This window comes from Mesoplodon bidens (assembly GCF_964165515.1).
Source record: "Mesoplodon bidens genome assembly, chromosome: 15".
NCBI classification, from domain to species: Eukaryota; Metazoa; Chordata; class Mammalia; order Artiodactyla; family Ziphiidae; genus Mesoplodon; species Mesoplodon bidens.
Genome location: NC_138171.1, coordinates 10,278,049 through 10,289,650, shown reverse-complemented (window position 1 = coordinate 10,289,650; position 11,602 = coordinate 10,278,049). Strand labels below are relative to the sequence as shown.

Genomic DNA, 11,602 nt, shown 5'->3' with positions numbered 1-11,602 from the left:
AGCAAGGTGCTGTGAATGCATTACGTCACTTAATTTCCTAAATAACCTAAAAAGGGGGACAGTTGTTAGTACACTCATGTAACAGGTAAGGACCCTGGGCCTCAGAAGGGTTAACTGACTTGCCCACGGTCACACAGCCTCCAAGTGGCAGAGCTGGGATTTGAACCCGAGAACATGTGACTGCAGAAACTGCCCCAAATCACTCAACTGCCTCTATGGGATGATGTAAATGAGATTGATTGAGAGCTGTAAAGCCATCTCTAAACGCCTGGTTCAGAGAGATGTGGCCAAGGCATCACAGACTTTCGAGAAGAAAAAGGCACTGGGAATTACCTAATTAAATAACCCAATTTTAGAATGATGAGGCTGAGAGCCTACCTTAGGTTGCAAACTAGGAATGAGATTTCAGATGAGAAGAAAGATCCCCAGCTGCCCCCGAGTCTCACTGCAGTGTTGTGATTAAATACTCAGACTTGGGATCCAGAAACCTGGCTTCTAATCTGAGCTCCATCATTCACTAGCTGTGTGATCCTGGACAAGGTTCATAAATTCTCTATACCTTAATTTCTGCATCTATAAAATGGAATGGAATAGAGTAATTACAGAAGGACTAAATGAGTTTAAAACATGTAAAATGCTTAAGACAGTGTCTAATACATGGTGACTTATATACATATAAATGTATCATTATTCTAGCCACAACTAATATTTGTAAAAATCATACCATTCCTAGTTGATGAGTTGAACATAAAGAGAAATCCATGGGGTACCATTATCAACTCTATCCCTTGGTAAACAGCTAAGGATGAATGAACTTGTACAAGTCATCTTTTTTCTTTTTTTCAAATTTTATTTATTTTTGGCTGCGTTGGCTTCAATAGTTGTAGCACACAGACTCAGTAGTTGTGGCTCACGGGCTCTAGAGAGCAGGCTCAGTAGTCGTGGCGCATGGGCTTAGTTGCTCTGCGGCATGTGGGATCTTCCCAGACCAGGGCTTGAACCCGTGTCCCCTGCATTGGCAGGCGTATTCTTAACCACTGCGCCACCAGGGAAGCCCTACAAGTCATCTTTGTAAAACACTAATCTGATCATTTAACTGCCTGATTAACTCTTTGCCATAAAACATTTGCAAATCATATATCTGATAAGGGATGAGTATCTGGAATATATAAAGAACTCTTGCAACTTAAAAATTTTTATTATTTTTAAGACAAATAACTCAATAAAAAATGGGCAAAAAGTTTGAATAGACATTTCCCCAAAGAAGATACATAAATGGCCAGGCACATAAAAAGATACTCAACATCATTAGTCATCAGGGAAGTACAAACCAAAATTATAATGAAATACCATTTCTCACCCTCTAGGGTAGCTATAATTTAAGAAATGGACAGTAACAAGTGTTGACAAGGATATAGAGAAAGTGGAATGCTCATACATTGCTGATGGAAATATAAATGGTACAGTCACTTTGGAAAACTCTTTGGCAATTCCTCAAAATGGTAAACATAGAATTTCCATTGACCAAGAAATTTTACTTTTAGGTATATTGTCAAGAGAATTGAAAACATATGCCTATGCAAAAACTTGTACATGAATATTTATAGCAGCATTATTCCTAATAGCCAAAAAGTGGAAACAATCCAATCATCTACTTACTGATAAATAGATAAATAAAATGTGGTACATTCATACAAGGGAGTCATAAAAAGGAATGAAAAATGGAACAGAATAGGGCTTCCCTGGTGGCGCAGTGGTTGAGAGTCTGCCTGACGACACAGGGGACGCGGGTTTGTGCCCCGGAGCGGCTGGGCCCGTGAGCCATGGCTGCTGAGCCTGTGCGTCCGGAGCCTGTGCTCCGCAACGGGAGAGGCCACAACAGTGAGAGGCCCGAGTACCGCAAAAAAAAAAAAAAAGGAACAGAATAGAGTCCAGAAATAAACCCGTTATATGGTCACATGATCTTCAAAAAGGGTGCCAAGATAACACAATGGGGAAAGGATAGTCTTTTCAACAAATGATGCTGGGAAAACTAGATATTCACATGCAAAAGAATGAAGATAAACCCTTATCTTACACCATATACAAAAGTTAACTCGAAACAGAATAAAAATCTGAACATGAGACCTGAAACTATAAAACTCCCAGAAGAAAATATAGGGGAAAAGTTTCATGACATTGGAATGGGCAATGATTTATTGCATATGACACCAAAGGTACAGATAACAAAAGCAAAACATAGACAAATGGGACTACATCAAACTTAAAAACTTCTGCACAGGAAAGGAAACCATCAACAGAGTGAAAAGGCAAACAATGAAATATTTTCAAACCATATATTGGATAAAGGGTTAATATCCAGAATATATAAAGAACTCCTACAACTCAATAACAACGACAACAACCTGATTAGAAAATGGGCAAAGGACTTGCATAGACATTTCTCCAAAGAAGATATATAAATGGTCAATAAGCATATGAAAAGATGCTCAACATCACTAATCATCAGGAAAATGCAAATCAAAACCACAAGGAGATATACTTCACACTCGTTAGGATGGCTACTATCAAAAAAACACCAGAAAATAACAAGTGTTGGCAAGAATGTAGAGAAATTGAAACTCTCATACACTGTTGGTGTGATTATAAAATGGTGTAGCTACTATGGAAAAAGTATGGAGGTTCCTCAAAAAATTAAAAATAGAACTACCATATGATCCAGCTATCTCACTTCTGGGTATATATCCTAAAGAATTGAAAACAGGATCTTGAAGAGACACTTGTACACTCATAGTCATTGCTACGTTATTCACAATAGCCAAGATGGTAACACTCTAAATATCCACCAATGGATGAATGGATAAATAAAATGTGGTATATACATACAGAGGAATATTATTCAGCCTTAAAAAAAGAGGGAAATCTTGTCATATGCTACAACATGGAGGAACCTAGAGGACATTATGCTAAGTGAAATAAACCAATGACAAAAGACAATTACTACATAATCCCATTTATATAAAGTATCTAAAGTAATCAAACCCATAGAAATAAAAAGCAGAAGGGTGGTTGCCAGGTTTAGGGTCGTCAGGCACCAGGAGGAAGGGAAAACAGGGAGTTGCTATTTAATAGGTGTAGAGTTTCAGCCGAACAAAATGAAAAAGTTTTCGGACTTCCCTGGTTGTCCAGTGGATAAGACTCTGCACTCCCAATGCGGGAGGCCCGGGTACGATCCCTCGTCAGGGAACAAGATCCCGCATGCACGCTGTGCAACTAAGAGTTAGCTTGCCGCAACTAAAGATCACACGTGCTGCAACTAAGAGCCGGTGCAGCCAAAATAAATAAAAAATAAATATAAAATGAAAAAGTTTTCAACATCTGCTGTACAAGGATGTGCCTATAGTTAACAATACTATAACGTCCACTTGAAAATTGTTAAGAGGGTAAATTTTAAAAACGCCAAAACAAAAACAAAGAAGGAGAAACTGATGAAACAAAAAAGGAATGAAGTACTGATTCGTGTTACAACATGGATGGACCTTGAAAATGTTACGCTAAGTGAAAGGAGCCAGACACAAAGGACTATGTTCTGTATGATTCCATTTACATGAAATGTGTCCAGAATAGGCAACTCCACAGAGACACAATTAGATCAGCAGTTGCCAGGGGCTGGAGGGAGGGGACGACGGGGAGTGACTGCTGACGAGTACTGGTTTTGGGGGGAAGCTTATCTAACACGTGTGTTTTCCCCCTAAGGCACATCACAGCCTCCTGAGCTTAGGAATGGTAGGTAGCCAGCACTTCAGCCCTGCGCTTAGGGACCATTTTGAACAATGAAATCAACAAAAAAAGCACAAGGATGTGAGAAATATGGCACTAAATGGATGGAGAAAAGGACACCGTTTACAGTATGAGAGCTGAACCGAGAAGGCAGAGCATGTGTCTGGACAGCTCTGCACATGTCTGCAAAAGACCGAGAAAGAACTGGGAGTGTTGATTTGGGGGTTACAAATACATTTTAGTTGGCAGGCTAAAATATGCACTTCTGGAATGATGAGAATTGACTCTCTTTCAAGGAGTACCTTGGTGTGAATGCAGTCAGAAGAGGCAGCCTCCTCATTCTGATGGTCAAGGTTTCAGGGCTATTACTGGAGGGTTGAAATTTCTCACTTATGTTCAGCTGAGAGTCTCCTAGCTGACTCAGTGCCTCATATTTCACCAGAAATTATGCAGCAAAGTCAGTGTTTTTCCTAGCACCCAGAAACAAGAGATTTCACACACTCAAGACGAGTTACAATTTATTACATAGAGTTCTCAGTGGCTGGGAGATTCTAATCAAGAGATGAGGAATGCAGAAGTCCTTCCCCAGGACAGAAAAGCACATCTTATTATTATTTCCCTACCTCTAGTTTGTAAGGCCTGGCTCTTTAAAAACTGACACCAGTATATTTTGGTCCCAGGGTGCTCTGGAAAATTCACATGAGTTGCTAAAGTTCATCTAATAGCAGACACAGATACCCTTTTTGGCTGCTTGAGTTCTAACCCTAACTTTATCACATCTTAGATGTGCACTGTTGAACAAGTTAACATGCCTCAGTTTTCCTCATCTGTAAAATGGGGATAATAGATGTAACACTGTTGTGAGGATTAGAAACGTTCCAGGCAAGGAAGAAATGTCATAAAAGGTCATAAAAGGAATGCTGGCTTTTAAGAAGAGCAGCTAACATCCATTAGGCCTTTGTTCTATTCCATTGTGTACTGTGTCAAACAATTCACATTGCAATTTTAATTTACATATCGCTTGGAGAGCCATCTCTAGAACATCTGATCTAAAAGAGAACCTCCCCCAACCTGCTTTTTCTATTGCAGAGAGCCCCTATCATGACTTGCAATTACTTTACTTAAATTTATATTTTTCTCTCTTCTCATCACTAGACTGAAAGCCCCATAGGGACAGGGACTGTATTCCTCTTGCTCATCTTGTATCCTTAGCACAGTGCCAGACATTTTAGGTGCTCAATAAATCGTGTTGATGGAATAAATGAACGAACATCAGAATCAGTGTCTGACTCTAGTCCCTGCTCCTAACTCAAAGCCGTGCATTCTCTCCTGTCCTACCTTGGGGTTGGGCAGGTGGGCGGTGGTCACGAGTTAGAGCAGCACATCCAATACAGTAGCTGCTGGCCACACGTAGCTACTTAAACTTAACTTTAAAGTAATTAAAGTTAAATAAATTAAAACACGCAGCTCCTCTGGTGCACTAGCAAACTTCACGTCTCAGTACCCACAAGTGTCTCATAGTTAGTAGGCAGTCCAGATATAGAACGATTCCATCATCACAGAAAGTCCTACTGACAGAGCTGATTTAGATCAGTGATTCTCCACTAGGGAGGATTTTGTCCCCCTGGGGGTTATTTGGCAACAGCTGGAGACATTTTTGGTTGTCACAACTTGGGAGATGCAACTAGCATCTAGCGTGGGTAGAGGCCAGGGATGCTGCCAACATCCTACAGTGTACAGAATGGCCCCCACAGCAGGGCATTATCTGGCCCCAAATATCAATAGTGCTGAGGTTGAGAAACATGGTTTACAGGAAGGCACTTGGGTGACAGTTCTCTGTTTGACCAGAATGCTAAGTTTCCTAGGATTTGGATGGGTTAATTTGTAATTAAAAGCCTGGTGAGGGGCTTCCCTGGTGGCGCAGTGGTTAAGAATCTGCCTGCCAATGCTGGGGACACGGGTTCGAGTCCTGGTCCAGGAAGATCCCACATGCTGCAAAGCAACTAAGCCCACGCACCACAACTACTGAGCCTGCGCTCTACAGCCCGTGAGGCACAACTACTGAAGCTCGCGCGCCGTGCTCCGCAACAAGAGAAGCCACCGTGATGAGAAGCCCACGTACCACAACGAAGAGTAGCCCCCGCTTGCTGCAACTAGAGAAAGCCTGCACGCAGCAACCAAGACCCAATGCAGCCAAAAATAAATTAAAAAATAAAAATAAAAAAAGCCCGGTGAGGACTTTTCAGTGTATGTGGCATGAAGTCCAGTTTCCTGGCTTAAATTCCTGGAATTCCTCACTACGTTTTTGAATAGGATATTAAAATCCAGAAATCATTGTCCAGCTGTGTTGTGCCTGTGACAAGAGCAAGACCCATCAAACATGAACGACATCATTCAGACCAAAAGGGGTTTCCAAGGCCAGATTCTTCTAGATCAAGGGTCTGTAAACTACAGTCCCTGGACCAAATCCACCCATGAGCTAAAAATGGTTTTTACATTTTTAGATGGTCGAGAAACAATCAAAAGAATACTACTTTTATGACACATAAGAATTACAGAAATTCCAATTTCGGTGTCCATAAAGTTTTATTGGAACCCAGCTGCCACCGTCATTTACTTAAGTGATGTCTGTGACTGTTTTTATTCCACATACATTGGTGGGCAGTCTCACCACAGAAACTGTATGAGTCGCAAAGCTAAAAATATTCACTCTCTGCCCCTTTACAGAAAAAGTTTGCTCACTCCCGCTCTGGATACTATAGATCTTGGTGGATTTTTCTTTATTTTTTTTCTTTGTTCTTGCTTTATTTTCTTTCTTTTCTTTTCAGGTCATAATTATCCTGATAAATTGCAGGTGGAGACTCAGACCAAATGACCAAATGGACTTTCTTTGGGAAGCAGAGTGCAGGAGGGGATTAGCAGGAATGCAGGGGCGTTCATGTGAAAGATTCCTCTTAGATGAATTTAGGGAACAAAGACCCCGTAGTCAATGATTTCTGTGGGTATAAAAGTAGAAGAGTGGCTGGCTCCTTTTGTCAGTTTTGCAGCACAAATCATACAGTTACTGAATACCCCCATCCGCAGTAGTATTCTTTTAATGCTTAACTCCGTGACCTCACAAAAATAATTGCTGGGAAGCAAATTTACTTAGCTCTCTGCCTTTATTTGCTGACCAAGAGGCTTGGCCCGATAGCCATATTGTTTATGGAAATGCTGGAGGGGGTAGGGTGTGGGGAGGAGAAAGAACACAATTTGGCCAGAGAAGTTGGATGTATTGAAAGGATTGAGGGGATTTTGTCTTTGCTTTATAATTGGAGTCAGGATTTCCCTTCAAGACTGCAGACTCAAAATCTCCCTGGGCTTCTCAGCCCAAAAGTCCTGTTAAGCTCTTTCTCACTGGGTTGGCATCTGGCTTTTAAAATCCTTGTCATTTTTATGATTATAATGAATATTACAACTTGTCCAGTGAATGGGCTTTTCCAAATGCTGAGAATGTCTGTAGTCAGAAAGAAAAGAAAAAGTTGATTAAAAATGATTAGTATGTTTTGGGGGCAGTTGAGAATTTTTTTTTTAAGTCCCCAAGAATTTTCACTTTAGGAGGCATTGCCAGTGGCTCTCAATTCAGCTTAGAATTTTCCTTTTAGAAATGGAAGATTTCATCTTGAAAGAAAGCCCTAAAAGAAACTTATTTTGTCCCATACTCTCATTTTAGAAAACAGATGACCCGTTATTACAGTGGCGAGCACATTCAGTGATTTGGAGATTGCCTTGGTGGGCAAAATAATTGGGAAAATTTCCAGCCCTTCTAATTTGTAAAATCAAAACCCGTGTTGGCTGCAACTGATCAGAAAAAAAAAATTAGTACACCAAAAGCAAAAGTTAGAAACCATAGCTTTAGGAGGCAAGAACCAGTTTGTTAAGCCCCTCTGAAGGCAATACTGAAAGTGGCTTCCTCAGGAAAATACTTAACCACCCAATCGGTCAAACCATCTGATAACTGCTTATCTTCCCTAATGCGATTGGGAGTTTGATGCCCCTTTGCATTCCAATCACAAAGCTCATCTTAGGTAAGCACCTTGAGGAGGAAAAAAAAGAAAATTCATGAGTCTCTGTTTCTGCATTCATGGAATTTTCTTTTCACAATAGAAGGAAGCATGTTAAGCTGGGTGGGGGCAGGGTGGTGGTGCTGAGGTGAAAATCTTGGAAAGGGAGGGGTATGGTGTTCAACTGAGGTGAAGCACTTTATTCTGGCCAAATGGTTGAGAAACAATCAAAAGAAGATTATTTCATGATGCATGAAAACTACATGAATTTCACATTTCAATGTCCATTAAGAAAACTGTATTGGAAGGCAGTTTCCAGCCTCTAGAGCTAAAATGCAAAGCAACGCAAAGCAAAGCAATCCTCTGAGAGAGTCGTGGAAGATGAACTGGCTACTCTATTCTCCATTTTTAGCTATCCAGTCACACAGGAAAAATTAAAGATGTGTATAAGCGAAGATTTCCAGAATTTGTGATAAGCGTAACCTGCAGTATCTGCCCTCCCTGCATTCACACTCCCTTTTATAATCCGCTAGCCCAGAAGTCTTCTATAAAATGGGAGAGAGGCAGAGTGCCTCCCTCATGAGAGTAAAAAGTTAATAAATGAGAATAGTATGGCACATGGTAGGTACTCAAAAAAATCTTAGCTATTATTCTTTTTTAAAAAATTAATTTATTTTTGGCTGTGTTGGGTCTTTGTTGCTGCGCGGGCTTTCTCTAGTTGCGGCGAGCGGGGGCTACTCTTCGTTGCGGTGCACGGGCTTCTCATTGCGGTGGCTTTTCTTGTTGTGGAGCATGGGCTCTAGGTGCACGGGCTTCAGGAGTTGTGGCGCATGGGCTTAGTTGCTCCACAGCATGTGGGATCTTCCCGGAGCAGGGCTCGAACCCTCATTCCCTGCATTGACAGGTGGATTCTTAACCATTGCGCCACCAGGGAAGTCCCTTAGCTATTATTCTTATTCTTATTAGATTATTGCTAACAGCAATTGTTCCTTTACCCCACCATCTCCCCTTGACAGCAGTTAGGCAGGATCCATCAAATTTTTAATCAATATGTATTGTCTGACCCAGCACTTCAATTTATAGAAATTTATCTCACAGATAAACTCCCAATGTGACAAACAATTCATATTTTTGTTTGTTTTGAGTTCCATACTATGTACCTGTATTATTCTTTCAGTTCTGTGTTATTAAGGATATACAGATTTAGGATTATGTCATTTGGTGAACTGACCCCATTTTCATTTTGAAATGTCCCATTTAATCCCTGGTAATACTTCTTGTACTGAAGTCTGCTTTGTATGAAATTAGTATAGCCACTCTGCTTTATTTTGCTTAGTGTTTGCATTGTGTATCCCTTTCAATTCTTTACTTCTAATCTCTATATTTTTATATTTAAAATGGGTTTCTTGGAGATGGCATATAGTTGAGTCTTGCCTTTTTTTTAACATGATGTATTTTTTAAAAAATTTATTTATTTTTGGCTGAGTTGGGTCTTCGTTGCTGCGCGCAGGCTTTCTCTAGTTGCAGTGAGCGGGGGCTACTCTTTGTTGCGGTTCATGGGCTTCTCATTGCGGTGGCTTCTCTTGCTGCGGAGCACGTGCTCTAGGTGCGTGGGCTTCAGTAGTTGCAGCACATGGGCTCAGTAGTTGTGGCTCATGGGCTTTAGAGCACAGGCTCATTAGTTGTGGTGCACGGGCTTAGTTGCTCTGTGGCATGTGGGATCTTCCCGGACCAGGGCTCGAACCTGTGTCCCCTGCAATGGCAGGCGGATTCTTAACCACTGCACAACGAGGGAAGCCCGAGTCTTGCCTTTTTATGTAGGCTGACAATCTCTGACTTTTTAATTGGAATACTTAGGTCATTTACATTTATAGTAATTTTTGATATGATTGGAGTTAAGTCTACAATCTTGCTCTTTGTTTTCTATTGTCTCATCTTCTCTGTATTTCTTTTTCCCTGCCTTCTTTTGGGTTAATTGAGTTTTTTTTAGGATTCCATTTTAGCTTCACTGTTGGATTATTAGCTATATCTTTTTATTTTTTAGTGGTTGCTCTAGGGTTTATCATATGTATTTTAATTCATTGCAGTCCACCATCAAATACAATAGTTGTAGTAAGATATTTCCATTTCCCCCACATGTCTTTTGTGCTTTATTTGTCATAAATTTTATTACTACTTTGGTTATAAATGTTAAAATACTTTGACATTTTTGCTTTAAACAGTCAATTTTACTTTAAACAGTAAAAAACAGTATCCCCCATTATTAACATCTTACATTAGCATGGTACATTTATTACAATTAATGAATCAATATTGATACTTAATTATGAACTAAAGTTCATGCTTTATTGAGATTCCTTTAGTTTTTATCTGATGTCTTTCTTCTGTGAGAGGACCCCTATTCAGGATATCATATGATATTTAGTGTCATGTCTTCTTAGGCTCCTCTTGGCTGTCACAGTTTTTCAGACTGTTCATGTTTTTTCATTCTGACAGTTTTGAGGAGTACTGAGCAGGTATCTTGTAGCATGTCCTCAACTGGGATTTGTCTGATGTCATATGTTTGTGGGAGGAAGACCATGGCAGTAAAGCCATTCTCATCACATCAAGGGTATGAACTATCAACACTGTTTATGTTAACTTTGAGTGCCTATCTGAGGTAGTATTTGTTAGGTTTCTCCCTTGTAAAATTTCTTCTTTTCCCCTTTATCCATGCTGTACTTCAATGATCTTTTTTTTTTAATGATCTTTTAAAGACATTAAAAATAGAGGGGGAAAAAGTATTTTATATTTATCCACATATTTATCACTTTTTTGGCATTTTTTTATTCCTTTGTGTAATCCAATTTTCTATCAGGTATCATTTTCCTTCCATTTGAGAAATTTTCTTTATCATTTCTTGCAGTGCATTCTGCTGATGACAAATTCTCTCATTTTTGTTTGTTTGAAATGATCTTTATCTTGCATTCATTTTCGAAAGATATCTTCACTGGGTATTGAATTCTAGGTTGACAGTTTCAGCACTTCCATTGTGTCTGACTTGCATAATGTCTGACAAGAAATGTAACTCTTTCTTCCTGTATATTCAATGACTTCTTTTTTCTGCTTTCTCTTAAGATTTTCTCTTAGTCATTGGTTTTCAGGAAGTTGTTTTTTGTTTTTGTTTCCAACAAAAGATTCTCACATATTTATTTCTGAGCCAAACTACTAGTGCAGATAAACTAAAATAGAGAAAAATCATTTTCCCAATAAAATACATCCAGTTGTCCAGATAGTAGTGGTTTTCAGGGTGAGATGGTAAGATGCAAATGACCTTGATTCAGCATAAATATGTGTACTATCTCATGTGCGATTCCTTATAGACCCAGCTTGGCTCTTCTCCAATGTCTCCTTTTGGAATTGTACCTGATTTTATTACCAGTTTTCAACCAAATCCACTGAGGAATGGGATAATTCTGCTTTTTCTTGACCAGGAATTACTTGATCCTGAAAGTCTTGTGAGAAGACATGGTGAGAACAGAGTCGACCGCACACACCAGAATGGTGGAGGAAAACTTCAGGAATTTGATTATGATATATCTTCTTGCGGTTTTATTTTTATCCTGCTTTGGGTTCATTTAGTTTCTTGGTTCTGTGAATTGATAGTTCTCACCACATTTTGAAAAAATTTGGCTTTTATTTCATCAAATATTTTTTCTGCATGCCTCCTTCCCTCCTCTTATTCTGAGACCTCAATTACACATATGTTAGACTACTTGATATTGGCCCATGGGTCACTG

At 39.7% G+C, this 11,602-nt stretch overlaps 1 pseudogene across 1 annotated transcript; it reads right to left on the bottom strand.

Moving 5' to 3' along the window:
- Positions 1-11,179: 11,179 nt before the first annotated feature.
- On the bottom strand, positions 11,180-11,332 carry LOC308628756 (large ribosomal subunit protein eL39-like; annotated as a pseudogene). Its single transcript has one exon. The product of its transcript is annotated as a large ribosomal subunit protein eL39-like (transcript).
- Positions 11,333-11,602: the final 270 nt, after the last annotated feature.